The following is a 16,610-nucleotide window of genomic DNA, read 5'->3' on the forward strand; positions in this document are numbered from 1 at the left end:
TCTATGATTTTTAATTGTAAATCGATTTTAATTCAATAAGTTGATTCAAAAAAGTTCATGTAAGATTCGAGTTAATTTTAGGTCCATTTAATTCTGATCTAATATTGTTTAGGTTGATTTTATTCAGATCGGGGAAGAAGAGAGAGATCTGGATTCTTTTTTGGTTTAAGAAATATGATTTTCCATGAATCAATCGATTCATGTGTTTTGAATCTAGGCACGTTGATTTGATTCAGATAATTATAATCTCAATTAACAAGTCCAATCAACAAATATTTTATTATTTCATTTTCTTCCTTTCTTCTCTCTTCTCTGCAACTCACATAGATGTTAGCGTTTGAAGAAATTTTCAATCTCGTCTTGACACGATTCGGCTTTAATGTACATCATCTTAGTATAAGTTCCATATTCACTGAAACCAGATCTAATATTTATGTCAGAATTGAAGATTTTTGAGATCGAGATATTCAATCAAATATCAAGTAATTATCATCTTAATAACGACTTTAATTAGTTTTCGTCCTATGATTTGTTAATTTGATCAACAGTTCTTTTTCTTCATTTTAATGAGTTAAGGTTTTCATGTTTTGATCTAGTTTATTTTCGGTTTTAAATTAATTGGAATACTAATCATTTTTTTTATCTCCTTATTCATTACAGGGACAGTCTTTTACACAATTTGGACATGATGGTAAACTCAATAAACATTTTCGTTGAATTTTTTTATTGTGTTTTTGGTACTTGATGTGATGATTTTTCAGATGATTTTTACTTTTGGGTTTATATCTTTCTTTGGTTGATTTTTTTTTTTTTTTTTGTAATAAGTCTTGGTCTACTGTAGTACTGTCACATGTAATGTTTACCACTCGTGTACTGTGAGAAAGTATGAGCTTATCTCATACTTTTTTTAGTTAATCTATTACCAATCAAATTTGAATATGTAGAGAAACAATCAAGTTTTAGATTTTTAATTGATATGATGGGACACACGTACAACCATACTTTATCATATGATACCATATTGATATTATTTAGTTACTGCAATAGTTTGTCTCTTTGTAAACTGCCTGGAACTTCATTTCGCATAAAGTATGTCGTGTTCTTTTATTAGTTTCATTTATGTTGCTTCTAGACACTGGCCAATCTTTTCAATGCAGCTGATGCAAGTTCATTAGTCCAACAAGTAAGGAAATATGCAGATGACGAATTGGAAAAACTAGGTGTGATAATTATTCATATGTGTATTTATATTTTTCGTCATTCCAGTGGATTCTCTTAACATGCCTGGTCTAATTTTAAGTTCCAAAATTAGATTTTTAGTTTGTGTACTTATAAGGATGAAATTAGCCTTTTACTTTGTGTATATTAAGATCTTATTTCAACTCTGTAGCAACCGTTGGGTCGATTTGCGAATCGAAAGGAACCATTACATTAGAATAGTGATCTTTAGGACGCCATCAATTCCCTGCATTTTCTGTTCACTATAGATGCTTTGAATTAGTACTAGTATAATAATTTATTAGTTGTGGCATAGTTCAATGAATATGATTGTGAAATGTACATTACTGTATTTTGGTTAATTTTATGACAAGACGAGCGCATCATGTTTGAGAAATTAGATCCAACAAAAAAAATTGTTTCAATGCCTGGATATATTTAATAGGTGCTAAAGAAACAATATTGTTATCTAGTAGATATATTTTGTGTTTTAACGTTTATAGATATCCGAGTTTTGTTGATAATGGATGCCAATATGCATGTGTAACCGCTGATTACACATGCTAATATGCATGCGTAACTGTTGATTACACATTTATTCTCTTGCCATGATGTTGGTTCATCGATGTCTATATTTTCTCAATGTTGGTTTGTTGGTGTCTTCACATAATGTTTTGTTCATTAACTGCGGAAGATATAAATCCTAGAAAATAAATTAATCATATGCATGTGTAACTGAACGTTACACAAGTCAGATGCATGTGTATCTCCTAATTACACATGTTATATTCATATGTAACTCTCAGTTACACAAGTTATCTGGTGTGTAACTAAATATGAAGTTTATGTATAAATCTGATATTCAGTGTTTATAGAGTTCAATGAAAAGTGTATTTCACTTTGATTGTTTGATTGTTATTGTAATGTTATTGGTTGAATCTTTTTAATGGATTTGTTCTTTGTTCTGATTCTTTAAATGGTTTTGTCATTGAAAACCATGAGAATAGATTTTGAGATGAACAATTTGTTTTTCCAATATAGATTTTACTTTATGAACTATACGCATGAGATTTACAGGTGAACCATTGTGCCATTTCTTAGCCGTGTCATTTCTAGTTGGGATGTTGGCTAATACTTTGTAAGCATGACTTCTTGACATCTCAGGTTGTTTCTTAAAGTAGTAAATGAATCCTGAGCTCGTTATTGTAGGCTGAAAGTGAGAACTTTCGAACTGAAGCTCAAGTTGCTTAATGCTAGTGGACCAATCTTTTGCTAGTTTCTCGACAGAATCGGGTCACTTGCCAAGTGAAGTGCAGTTATCTGATATAATCTTTCCAGACCCTTTATATTTATCAGATACAAAAGAGGCCGATGGTGAGCTCCTCCCAGACTTAGCTCCATTATACTGATTTTTCGTTTTTTGTACTATCTAATTTGTTCTTGTCTTGTTCCTCAATTTTTACTCATTTTCATGAAGCATATAGATATTTTGACATGTCGTTCGACACAAATTAGGTCTGCTAAATCTGTAGCTTCTAAAAGTTCATATGAACAGATGTGTAATTTCTAGTTACACAGGTTAATTAGATGTGTAACTTTTACTTACACATACTGATTGAATGTGTAACTTCTAGTTACATAGATTTTACTTACATATAGTAATGGAATGGTTGTTAATATCATCAATTTGACAGGAAGTGATGCTGGTAGAGAATGATGATATGAGCCATGGTGGTAGTTGTAGCTGGTAGGATAAATGTTGTTGAAGGTGTGCACAGTGCTGTTGGACATGATGTGAAGTTACAGGTGCTCATAGTGGTCCTGGTGAAGTGCAGATACAATTGGAGTTGCTGGTTTAGATGCATGTTTATGACAGCGAAGTGCAATAACAGGTATTTGTGATTCTTAGTTTGCAGCTGGTTGGTTGTACGGGTGCTAGGAAGATATAGATGTGGTGGCTGTGGTAGGCAGTGCAGGTGATGGTGCTTAGAGAGTTATGGCAGGTGTTATACTGAAGAATGGTTGCATCTGCTGGAGTGCCTACCACAGCCACCACACCTGATATGACATGTGTAACTGTTGATTACACATTTCATATGCATGTGTAACTCCAAACTACACATGCATTTTTATGTGTACTAGTGGATTATTTCTAGGATTTTTCCATATCTAGTGTTTTAATTCGTTTATTGTGTTCAAACAACCAATTACTATAATTGTAGTAATTGATGAACGGACAAATTATTGTAAATGGAAAATTAAAGTAATACATGTATTTTATGATGAATAACTTGTAGATAACCTGACATATAGCATGTGTAATAAATAATTACACATGCATATGGATGTGTAACTTGTAGATACACATGCCATACGCATGTGTAACTTATGCGTACACACATGTAACTACAAAGTACATATCTATGTACAAATGTAGCTTTGTGTATTGAATGTGTAACTTCTGGATACACATGTCATATGCATGTGTAACTTCTGTGTACACATCCATATGTTGGTGGTGGTCGGCAGTGGTTGTTGGCGGCGACGGTGGTGGTCAGAGGTGGCTGGTGGTGGTGGTCGGAGGTGGTTTGACTGACGGTGGTCGGAGGTGGCTGGCGGTGGTGGTCGAAGGTGGCTAGTGGCGGTGGCGGTCGGAGGTGGTTGGCGGTGGCTGTGGTGGTTGGAGGTGGTTGGAACATCATCACATAATATTTCAATAATTTTGGGCCTAATTTTAAATTTTATTTAATTATGGGCTTGACAAGATGCATAAGGGTATCAAGGTCTTTTAATATTTTGGGGCCTAAATTTAAACTTCTTTTAATTAAGGGTCTGATATTATGAGTTATCCATGGGTTGGACCTTAACCAAAGTTTCCCTCTTCTTATTCCTTGACCTGCCAAATCGTGTCACCACCAATCACGAAACAACTTACTGCCAATAATCATGGATGATTCCACCTGTATTCCTGGCTGCGAACTGACCAGACAACCACCAATACCAGCAAACTCTTCTAACATTTCTGTGAGCCATTCTGTCTTAACCATTCTCAATCCCATTGAACAGACACGCATCTTTACTTCTTTACAGTTTCATTTCTTCATTGAGAATTTCGATTCGTCTCCAACTCGGATTACATTTCAGCCATTAGCTCACAACTGCAACTCGACTGCCGCCTCAAACAGTTGTGTGCAAAACCAATTCAACAAACTCAAGATCTGCAGCTAATTCTTTCTTCATCGAGTATTCATTCAAGGACATACGGCCATCACACAAAGTCCATCTCAGAAACGAGCTCAAACAGCAACCACCAGCTGCAGCCAACAAATTCTCGTCAATCTCCGTGTTCCCATTGCAGTCGAAACTCATGTTAGAGATACCAACCATTCATACACAGCAAACCCCAGACTCCATATTCTTCTCAATCATCAGCTGCAATCAATCCATGCCTGACCCCAAAACAAAGTGTGAGTTCACAGTAAAGACCAATCTCCCTTGTAGACAAAAATCCGTCTCCACCAGTCGACACATCTTCATTGCTCCACAGATTGGAACCAGCTCAATCAATCAAATCCATATTTCAGTTGCAGTCGTTGTTTTATCTCCACCATCATCACTGCCCGTTTTTCCAGCCACCACCATTGACTGCAATACGTCAGTTATCACAAAACCAGCCAACATACGAAACCCTTCTCCATCTCATTTATGAACTTCTAGCCACCAAAACTCATTGTAGGTACCTGTGGACACCAACACAACTCCTTGGCTTTTAGCATTTCAACAGTTCAACTCAATCACTTCCATGGTCATCTAGATCTCGACATCCACCGAACGCACAACACACAGCGTTTCCACTCCTTGTAGCCTCAGCATCAGCGTCGTTCGTTTCCGTTCAACTAAATGTCACACTTTTATCAACTTAACCACCATGTTAACGGGTCCATCCTCATCACCACTGCACAACTCGATTTAATACCATCCATTCGCAACATAAAGACCCTGGCTTCGCTGTCGTTTGCTGCCATCTCCGCTGCTGCAACCTGAATTGCCCACAGACCACTTCGCAGTATGAACCAAAGGTTAGCTAGCTCCCTGACCACTTCGGTTCTTCCCAGACTCGGCTACAGCAAGCACTAATTATTTCTCCTTCATTTGATACACACCAGCATACACATCTTCGAAATCTTCTCTTTGTTCTTTCTCGAAAACAGCCTCGGCAACCATCCATGCAATTTCTTCTTAATTCCGGCAGTATAGCTCACTTGAGGCATCAGCAAACACCACCAGCTGCAATTTCTTCTCGAACGCCAACTGCAGACGCCACCAACTTCTTAATTCCGGCAGTATAGCTCCACTCGAGTCTTCACCATCTTCTTGTTTACCCTCTGGTGGATTACACGAACTTGCTTGGGCAAAGACAATTTGTTGTACCATATGATTGTTGTCGTGACATGGCTTTGGTGTAATGGCAAATGAATATTATAGTGGCTGTCTTTTTCCGGTGCCGTGAGTGACATAATGCTTGTTGCAAACGCCGGTTTAGCTTCTCATTTAGCCATTTGTTTCCACATGATTGGATTCACATGCCCTTTCTATAAAAGCACTAAAACAGAGTGATTGGTCAAAAATACCGAGTTCTAGCTAATATAAATATGAGTATAAAATGTAGCATTTTTGTGTTTATCAACTGTCAATCATCAACCACGTGAACAATATATGTATTGAGAATGCAGTAGGACATTTTATTTTATTTTATTTAATGGAAAGTAGGACAAATTCTTAATTATAGGAGATTAGGTAATAGTACAAACTTTTCTATTCCTGAGTTATGGTAGTTTTCTATATTTTGCATGACTAAAAACTAGACTTGTGGCAATGAGATATCAAGGAAGTTTTCTTAGCCGTGTCAGTTCATTTTAGGAATCTGCAAAGGTCTCCTTAGAAGATCATTACATTGTCAACAACTAAGAGGTTTGCTTTCTTGATAAATGAAAGTTTACAATTAAATCTTACAACAAAAATTGATACATTAAACATGCAGAAGAGACTTGATTGAATTCATTACCTCTATGTCCTGCAGGCCGATATATATTAGACCAACTTCGCTGGTAATTCCAGTTGGATACAATACCAGAAAGGTGTTATACCTGCACAAGCATCAATGTACTAAATGAAATGATGAAATTTTCCTAGAAGAAAGGGAAGAACAATATATGTCATGTTTATAATCGAGGAATTGATTATACCTGGGCCACAACAACCATGAAGGTGCAAAACCAAGTGCCTCTTTTGTACCAAAGAAAGAGTATCTGATAATCTACACCTTTGTTTTGGATTGAGAATAGACTATGGTGGACCAAACTAAAAAGGATGGAGTAGTAAATAGTTTTCAGAATGGTTCCAGACTTCCGGTGCTCTCTAGTCTAGTACGTGATAATGGTTACATTAAGGGGCTCATGCACATTGTCCAGTATTTTTGCTCCTGATTTCATGGATTTACATTGTGCATTTCTTGTATGTGAGGGTTAAAACTTTGATTACTCGCCAGAAATTTGTTTGTCACGCATTTAGTATTTGAGACCAATCACAGATGTTGATCTTCATGTGACATGTCGTTGTCATGAGAGAAACTCACTATTGACGGTTCATTTATCTAGAAACAAAATGAATACTTCACCTATCTAATCTTCATTGATGTTTATAATCGTTTGAATGGAGATTTTTTAGTTACAGCCGGATGGTGTTTACTAGGCCGTAAAGAACGGACAATAATAGGTTACTCTTTATTAGGATGTCCGTAAAGAACGGAAAATAATAGGTTACTCCTTACAAAGTTCTTTATTTATGTGCAAGATTACGAGGAGAATGATCCAAAATCTCATGAAGGGCTTGATCTGAACAAAGTTACAGCACGAGAAGTTATTTCGTATGTATCTCAATCTCACTCTCTTTTCCTTGAACTGTTTTTTGTTTACTCAAGTTAGCAACTCTAGTAGTTCTTATCAAGCGCAACTGTATTACCATGAAATTTGTACTTTCGTGTAGGAAATATGGATTAGAAGATAATAAGGTTGACTTCATTGGCCACGCTTGGCACTACATAAAGATGATAGCTACTTGGATGAACCTGTTATGGGATTAGTCAAGAAAATGAAAGTAAATTTTTTTTTTATCTTGAGAAACCTACCGAGTTGGTTTTTGCAGTACAGTCATCCATCCAACTCCAACTATATAGTCTACCTTTGCCTCTTGAGTTTCTATCTCAGTTTTGTACTAATGAAGAAAATATGATTTGGTAGGTAGTGTACTGAAAATGTTTCATGTGAGGGGAACAGTAGGTGTTGAATGAAAGAGTCCATGGACCATTCATTTTAGCAACACAAATCTTAGGACCACAACATAGGACCATCGCATGCTGCAGTTTTCAGTAATCGGAATAATGATTCACTCACTTTATGGTTTCAAATGTAAAGCAATACAGAAACCAAACAGCGTACATTCAGAAGAAACACCGACCATGTACTAGTTAAATGTTGCAACCTCAATGTCTCAATGGCTACAATTTATCAGTGTAGTTTGTACTATTACTGATTCTTTTTTTCATGTGGACTTAAGATTTATGCAGAGTCATTGGTACGTTTTCAAGGAGGATCTCCTTATATCTATCCACTTTATGGTTTGGGTGAACTCCCACAGGTTAGTGTTGTCTGTAGCTGATACGGATTTGTCAGGAAATGATAAAGCTTAGGATTTAACATTGTATGTGCATCTTAATCTCCAGGGATTTGCTCGTCTTAGTGCTGTTTATGGTGGAACTTACATGCTTCACAATCCCGAATGCAAGGTACAATTTTTCACTAAAGTAAATTGTGAATTGCAAACTCTTGTAATAGAACATAAAATATATGAATGCTGAAAAAACGGGGGTCTAACAACACCACCCAATATTTCAATTAGCAATCTGTATGGACTAACTCCGAAATACTTTGCTAGAGAATCAACTATATAGTCAGACTCAATCAAGATAAAAAGTATCTCAAGGAGTTATTATCTCAATCTCTCAATTTGATCTTTACTCAAGCAAATAGAAATATGCGAGTCTTTATAAAAGAGAGATAACTTGGACGGTACCAAAGACGAATGTCCAAGGATCAATCAATATCAATCAACAACGAAAGGTTGGATTTCCAATTGATGATCTTTAACGCACAACCTGTATTATTTCTATTATATAAAAAATATAATGCGGAAAAGAAATAACACAGACACCAGAAGTTTTGTTAACGAGGAAACCGCAAATGCAGAAAAACACCGACACCTAGTCCAGATTGAATAGACACTGTATTAAGCCGCTACAGACACTAGCCTATTGCAAACTAACTTCGGATTGTACTATAGTTGAACCCTTATCAATCTCCCACTGATACAAGGTACGGTTGTACTCCTACGCCTCTGATCCCAGCAGGACACTGCATACTTGATTCCCTTAGATGATCTCAGCCACAACTAAGAGTTGTTGCAACCCAAAATCACAGACTTGAAAATAAACAGATCTATCTCACACAGAAAAGTCTAACAATGGATAAATCTGTCTCCCACAGATAAACCCGAGGTTTTGTTCCGTCTTTTGATAAATCAAGGTGAACATGAACCAATTGATAATCCGGACTTATATTCCGGAAGAACAACCTAGATTAATCAATCACCTCTCAACAAGCCTTCCTGACTACACAGGCGGTTTGCCGAGGAATCACAAACAGTGAGACGAAGATGTTTGTGACTTCTTTATCTTGCCTATCGGAGAACTCTCACGATCTCAAGCCAATCAAAGATTGTACTCGTACGATAGAAGATGCAAGATCAGATCACACAACTACGATAAAAGTAGTATCGGTCTGGCTTCACAATCCCAATGAAGTCTTTAAGTCGTTAACCTGATTTTAGAGAAGAAAATCAAAGGTTGATGGATATCGACTCTAGCGAGCGCACTAGTATCATACAAAACGTGTGGGGATTAGTTTTGCTCAAAGCTATATGTCTCCTATATATAGTCTTCAAACCAGGGTTTTGCCTTAGTTACAAAGAAATCCTTATTCACCGTTAGATGAAAACCTGATTTAGATTCAAGATAATATTTCTCAACCGTTAGATCGAAATCATAGCTTGTCACACACACTTAGGTATACGTTTACTGGGTTCGTGAAAACCATGCCCAAACGTGTACGTGTATGTTGGTCCAACACAGTAAACCAAAATGTTAACCCTATGATCATTTCATATTAACCTTGTTCGTCTTCACCATAACTAGTCCAATTGACTTCAAATGAACTAGTTAAGAGTTGTTCAATTGTTATGAGATCTCATGTATTACACAAGACACAATTGAAACAAAGATGATTCGATTCGATTGAATCGGCTCATGAACATTATAGCCAAGGTTTGCATAAAGCATTCCTTAGTAATTTAATGATTCATGTTCAGAGCACATCTTTAGATCATAACCTCTTAAGCTCACAAACAAGTTCGCGGACTTAAGTACAATCGGTTGAGTTATCCAAACTCAACAAAACTTCTCGGAAAGAGAACTTCCGCCAGTTCGCGGACTGAGTTCGCGGACTTAGCACACAAACGAGTTTCGGAAAATCCAGCAGAATTTCTCGGTCGAGAACTTTCGTCAGTTCGCGGACTGGGTTCGCGGACTTGGAAGGCCAATTCCACAATCCTACCGATTTATCTTGATCAACAGAGTTTGAAAACTTCGGTTCAAGGAATACATGGTTACGTAATCTAAACTCTCATTCCAACCATTGAAACATTCTCAGAGGACGTTATTCAGTTGTTATTCACAAACCTTTCTCATCAAAGCAATTGAAATGTTTCATGACTTTCTTCACTAGGTGAAGATAAACTTGATCAAAGCGAAAAGCTTTACCAACACACGATTTCGAGAAAAAGATAAGCATTGAATACTCAACTCGAAATATGAGTGTGTATGATCCAGTCTATATAGCATACGACTTTTGTCTCATAAGAAGTAGGAGAAGAATAGATAGACTTTTGAGTGATAGATACCACATACCTTTTTGTTGATGAAGCTCCACGGTTCCCTGTGTATATCTTCGTCGTTGTATGATGAGTCGCCATGAAGTCCTTGAGCTTACTACACTTTCCTATCCTAGTCCGAGACTTAGCTAATAGGCTAGAAATCAAGACTCATAGTTTTGATCACTAACATTGACAAACATGCTTGATATAGCAACGCATGCGAGGTTGACCGAGCTATGCTCTAACAATCTCCCTCTTTGTCAATTTTAGTGACAAAACTATTATACATATGGAATACAAAAAATATAAACTTTAGTGGCTCCTATTCCATAGTGTAATCTTCAACATTCCTTGAAATCTTCGTCCTTCCAAGTACTCCAATGATCCCAAAGGTTGTAAGTTTAGCACCATCGTTGTTGAAGATCCATAGCTACAACAATGAGAAAACTCGAGATTCTCAATCATTATTATGCAGTGGACATCAAAGTCCAATTGCATCACGACTTTAACAATAATACTACGGTGATATGTATCACTCCCCCTTAGTTAATAGTCCATCTCGATCATGGAAACCACTCCCCCTTACACAATGATCCGAAAACCATATGTATTTGTAGTGTGACCTACAATATTTCTCTCCCTTTTTGTAAATAAAATTGGCAAATGTACAAGAACGGGTTCATAATGAAATTTCCACAAGAGACATTTCATAAACTAAAAGAGAAAAATACACACCAACTGAATTTAGATGCAATCATAAATCCGAAGCTAAATGCATTCACCAAGGAGTTTTAAGATACAAGATAACCCCTTTAAAATTCCACATCCGCACTCCCCGCAAGATATTACCGTTAAGCAAAAGTTCAAAAGAACTCTCCCCCATTTGATGTCATTCCCGAGATAACAACAAGAGCGACCTTAATTTCGAAATATAATAAGGATTTTTAATTGGAAACCAAAAACCACGCGAATGATTTTTTATATCCAAAACCAAACCCATGATTAATTTAATTAAAATACGCAACTAAATCAAACCACAAAAGTGATCAATTTAATTGAAAGTGCTCAACATAAGTAAACCTACGGAGCTACGACTAGGTTAATCATATGGAGGTGACTAACTTAACCGTTCAAATACTCAACATAAGGAAAACCTTACGGAATATGAGAATACTCAACATAAGGAAAACCTTACGGAATAAGTGAATACTCGACATAAGGAAAACCTTACGGAATATATGACTACATTAACAAATAGAACATGATTAGTATAGCCGTTCATATACTCAACACAAGAACTTGTGGAATATATGAAAACTCAACTAGATTAATTACAAGAGAACCTATAATTAATCTAATCGGAATACGAACAACCAAACTAATCACCGAAGTAATCAATTTAATTATTTTGGGCTCAACATAAGAGAAATTATGGAACCCCAACTAAGATTACCATAGAACATGACAACCTTAACCGTACATGTACTCAACATAAGAAGGAAAACTTATGGAGTACAAACTAAATAACCAAACTAGTTGATTAATTTAGTTTCTAATGCTCAACATATATAACATCTCACGGAACAACCAACAAAGCCAATAAGAAAAATCGACTTAGTCGTATCGTGCTCAACATAAGACACACAATGGAGCCTTCACGGTAATACATAATAAAATGGATCAATAAAGATCAATACCGCGTGGATAACATACAAGGATCTATTCTATCTTCCATCATTATATGCATAACAACATAATAGACTTTATCCTTGTCAAAACAATAGATTTCATCCTATTTTCCATCAAATTCATGACTGCATAGGCTTAACTTTTGTATATGTCAAAAGTCCATTCGTCCTTTCATCAATATGAATACCAATTCATGAACGACTTTACTTTTGACAACATATGGGACCTTCAAGTTCACGGGCGCAAACAATACATATCCCATAAAAATACTGCAATATAACAAACCAAGATTAATACTGCAATAACCATCATCCTCCAAATATTTTTAGAATTTAAAATCAATAAACCTAAAAAATAACATAAGAAGATGAACACAAAAGATAGCTATGTGTCACAATCATCGTTATTCAAACGCTAGTTATTCTTCCAACTAATCCAAAAAGAAGACATCCTAGGCAACAATTCCTTTGAGAAATTCTTTATCATTCCCGAGCTCCTTGTCATCAACAGCCATCAGAACATAAGGTTCACAGAGATAAGTGTCAATACCCACGAACTGTCTTGGTTGAAAAGGTCGAATTAGGGTCCTCTGAATTTCCAAAGATTTAGACACAAAAGTCTTTATTTCACAAATCTCCCTTCTTAATTCCTTTAACTCATCAATAACATCGAAAAACTTATGAGAATTAGAAGGAACAGCCCTGGGTTTTCTTGTGCTTCTCCTTTTTCTTTTCAGGGACTTAGACACAGGAGATTTATCTTTTTCCTTGATTGAAGGATTAACAATCATGCTGACATCCTTTTCTTCTGACGACATAGTGCTTTGAGAACAGTTATTAACAACTGGATTTGTGTGATGTAATCACTTAACTCAACAAGAAACATATAAAGGATGTCAAACAGGAAAAAGGAATGTAGGGTTCGAGACCTATTGATAGGTTTGTACACGCCCAATTCTAAAACTCTATAAAGAGTAGAATTGTCGATAATAACCCTTTGTTTTATCTAATAGACAGAAAATAACAAAATTACGAAAAGAAGAAAACTTTTCTGAAGCCTGGATCAGTTCTCGATCTTGTCTCTTTTCAACTAGGCACATGAGACAAGATTTTCCCAACAACACAATCAAGTTGTGTTGCGATGAACAACAATTTGTCCATCTTTTTCCTCATGGGAGGAATCCTCTGATTTTTGTCTATCAAATCGACTTGACCATACTTTCTTTTCAAATGGTTTTCTTCTATCCCTGGAAACCAAATTCTTAGATGAAGATAAGATCCTACATACCTCTGCGGTCTTCTGAGCAAGTTTCAGCCTCCTTGCTAATCGATCTGGTCTTCGTTGAAGTTTGCTGGCGTGCCTTACTTGATGCTTGTACTTGTAGCACCTTGATAGTTCGTGTCCCTTTATCGAACAATATGAGCACGTCAAAGGATAGTATTCAGGCATCTGCTGTGTGCAAGCATCTAAACAAACAGTTGATCCTGAACTATTGCTGACAGGGTTTCCAGTTATCGGATTCAAGGAATCTTCCAGCTTGATTGGGTTTTCTTCTTCTCCGAACCCATTGAGGTTGATATATGTATTGCTACAAGTATCAAAATCGATGTTTTCACCAATGAGACCTACACTTGATTTCCTATCTTCTTTGGAATCATAGGTTTCAGACATTTCATCAAGTGTTACAGCTAGATCTTTGTTCCCATTGTATTTTCTACGATTTGGACATTCGTTAGAAAAATGGACACAACCTTTACACTTAAAGCACTGATGCATGTCCTCGTCATAAGCCTCGTCAGCATCCCTATTTTTAGGAGGTACGCGACCGCGAGGTTTGTCTGATGACCTAGGTTTGTCTCTTGAAAACCGTTTGCTTCTCTTCAATAGAAGATCCCTAAACTGTCTTGTGATTAAGGAAACCGAATTGTCAAGGTCTTCATCTGAAAAATCATTCTCAGACTGATCATCCTCAGAGACATGAACACTTCTACTTTTGACCATTAACTTAGTGTTCTTCTGTGCTTTAAAGGCAACATCCTTTCCGACTTTGGATGTATGCTCATGGTCAAAGATCTTAAGCTTCCCAACCAATGTGTTTCTGGAAATATTATCTAGGTTATTACCCTCAACGATGGCATGCTTCTTAGACTCGTATCTAGATGGCAGCGATCTGAGAATTTTCATCACAATGTCCTTTTCAGGAATAGTCTTACCCAACGCAAAAGATGCATTAACAATTTCAGACACTTTGTGAAAACTCATCAAATGAATCTTCATCTGCCATACGAAGGTTCTCCCAATCGGAATTAAGGTTTTGAAGCCTGGCTTCCTTTTCACTAGAGTTTCCTTCGAATACGGTTTCTAAGATATCCCAAGCATCTTTAGACCGAGTGCAATTACACACATGGTGCTGAAGGTTTGGGGTAATGGCATGTATGATAGCATTCAAACCGTCGGAATTTTTCTTTGCAGCAAGTATCTCGGCAGGAGTATATTCACCAATAGGTTTGGGAACGTTTATATCGCCAACTTCCACAACGGGAGCATCATAGCCATTAACAACAAATACCCATGATTGAAAATCACGTGCTTGAAGGAAAGCTCGCATAACAATTTTCCACCATAAGTAATTGGAGCCATCGAAGATTGGTGGTACGTTAATAGAGATAGCACCTCTGTCCATAGAGTCAGATCGCTACAAATACAGACTTGTTAGGTCTTAAATGTGTTTGCGTGCTCTGATACCAATTGAAAAAGCGGGGGTCTAACAACACCACCCAATATTTCTCTTAGCAATCTGTATGGACTAACTCTGAAATACTTTTCTAGAGAATCAACTAGACTCAGACTCCATCTAGATAAAAAGTATCTCAAGGAGTTATTATCTCAATCTCTCAATTTGATCTTTACTCAAGCAAATAGAAATCTGCGAGTCTTTATCAAAGAGAGATAACTTGGACGGTACCAAAGCCCAATGTCCAAGGATCAATCAATATCAATCAACAACCAAAGGTTGGATTTCCAATTGATGATCTTTAACGCACAACCTATATTATTTCTATTATATAAAAAATATAATGCGGAAAAGAAATAACACACACCAGAATTTTTGTCAACGAGGAAACCGCAAATGCAGAAAAACACCGACACCTAGTCCAGATTGAATACACACTGTATTAAGCCGCTACAGACACTAGCCTACTGCAAACTAACTTCGGACTGGACTATAGTTAAAACCCTATCAATCTCCCACTGATACAAGGTACAGTTGTACTCCTACGCCTCTGATCCCAGCAGGACACTGCGTACTTGATCCCTTAGTTGATCTCAGCCACAACTAAGAGTTGTTGCAACCCAAAATCACAGACTTGAAAATAAACAGATCTGTCTCACACAGAAAAGTCTAACAATGGATAAATCTGTCTCCCACAGATAAACCCTAGGTTTTGTTCCGTATTTTGATAAATCAAGGTGAATAGGAACCAATTGATAATCCGGACTTATATTCCTGAAGAACAGCCTAGATTAATCAATCACCTCTCAACAAGCCTTCCTGACTATACGAGCGGTTTGCCGAGGAATGACAAACAGTGAGACAAAGATGTTTGTGATTTCTTTATCTTGCCTATTGGAGAACTCTCACGATCTCAAGCCAATCAAAGATTGTACTCGTACGATAGAAGATGCAAGATCAGATCACACAACTACGATAAAAGTAGTATCGGTCTGGCTTCACAATCCCAATGAAGTCTTTAAGTCGTTAACCTGAGTTTAGAGAAGAAAATCAAAGGTTAATGGAGATCGACTCTAGCGACCGCACTAGTATCACACAAAACGTGTGGGGATTAATTTTACTCAAAGCTAGATGTATCATATATATAGTCTTCAAACCAGGTTTTTGCCTTAGTTAAAAAGCAATCCTTATTCACCATTAGATGAAAACCTGATTTAGATTCAAGCTAATATTTCTCAACCGTTAGATTGAAATCATAGCTTGTCACACACACTTAGGTATACGTTTACTGGGTTCGTGAAAACCATGCCCAAACGTGTACGTGTATGTTGGTCCAACACAGTAAACCAAAAGGTTAACCATATGAGCATTTTATATTAACCTTGTTCGTCTTCACCATAACTAGTCCAGTTGACTTCAAATGAACTAGTTAAGAGTTGTTCAATTGCTATGAGATCTCATGTACTACACAAGACACATTGAAACAAAAATGATTCGATTCGATTGAATCGGTTCATGAAAATTATATCCACGGTTTGCATAAAGCATTCCTTAGTAATTTATGATTTATGTTCAGAGCACACCTTTAGATCATAACCTCTTAAGATCACAAACAATTTCGCGGACTTAAGTACAATCGGTTGAGTTTTCCAAACTCAGCAGAAATTCTCGGAAAGAGAACTTCCGCCAGTTCGCGGACTGGGTTCGCGGACTGAGTTCGAGGACTTAGCACACAAACGAGTTTCGGAAAATCCAGCATAAATTCTCGGTTGAGAACTTCCGTCAGTTCGCGGACTGGGTTCGCGGACTTGGCAAGCCAATTCCACAATCCTACCGATTTTTCTTGATCAACAAAGTTCGAAAACTTCGGTTCAAGGAATACATGGTTACGTAATCTAAACTCTCATTCCAACCATTGAAACAT

At 36.8% G+C, this 16,610-nt stretch overlaps 1 long non-coding RNA gene and 1 pseudogene across 1 annotated transcript; both read left to right on the forward strand.

The window, feature by feature from the left end:
* The first annotated feature begins 132 nt into the window (after positions 1-132).
* On the forward strand, positions 133-3,166 carry LOC113356512. The gene is made up of 4 exons (XR_003363030.1): positions 133-482; positions 661-691; positions 2,428-2,592; positions 2,913-3,166. It is a non-coding gene; the product is annotated as an uncharacterized LOC113356512 (long non-coding RNA).
* Positions 3,167-6,566: 3,400 nt separating this feature from the next.
* LOC113359621 overlaps positions 6,567-16,610 on the forward strand; it is a 31,191-nt pseudogene continuing 21,147 nt past the window's right edge.

The sequence above is a fragment of the Papaver somniferum genome, chromosome 3 (genome assembly GCF_003573695.1).
Source record: "Papaver somniferum cultivar HN1 chromosome 3, ASM357369v1, whole genome shotgun sequence".
Classification (NCBI taxonomy): domain Eukaryota; kingdom Viridiplantae; phylum Streptophyta; class Magnoliopsida; order Ranunculales; family Papaveraceae; genus Papaver; species Papaver somniferum.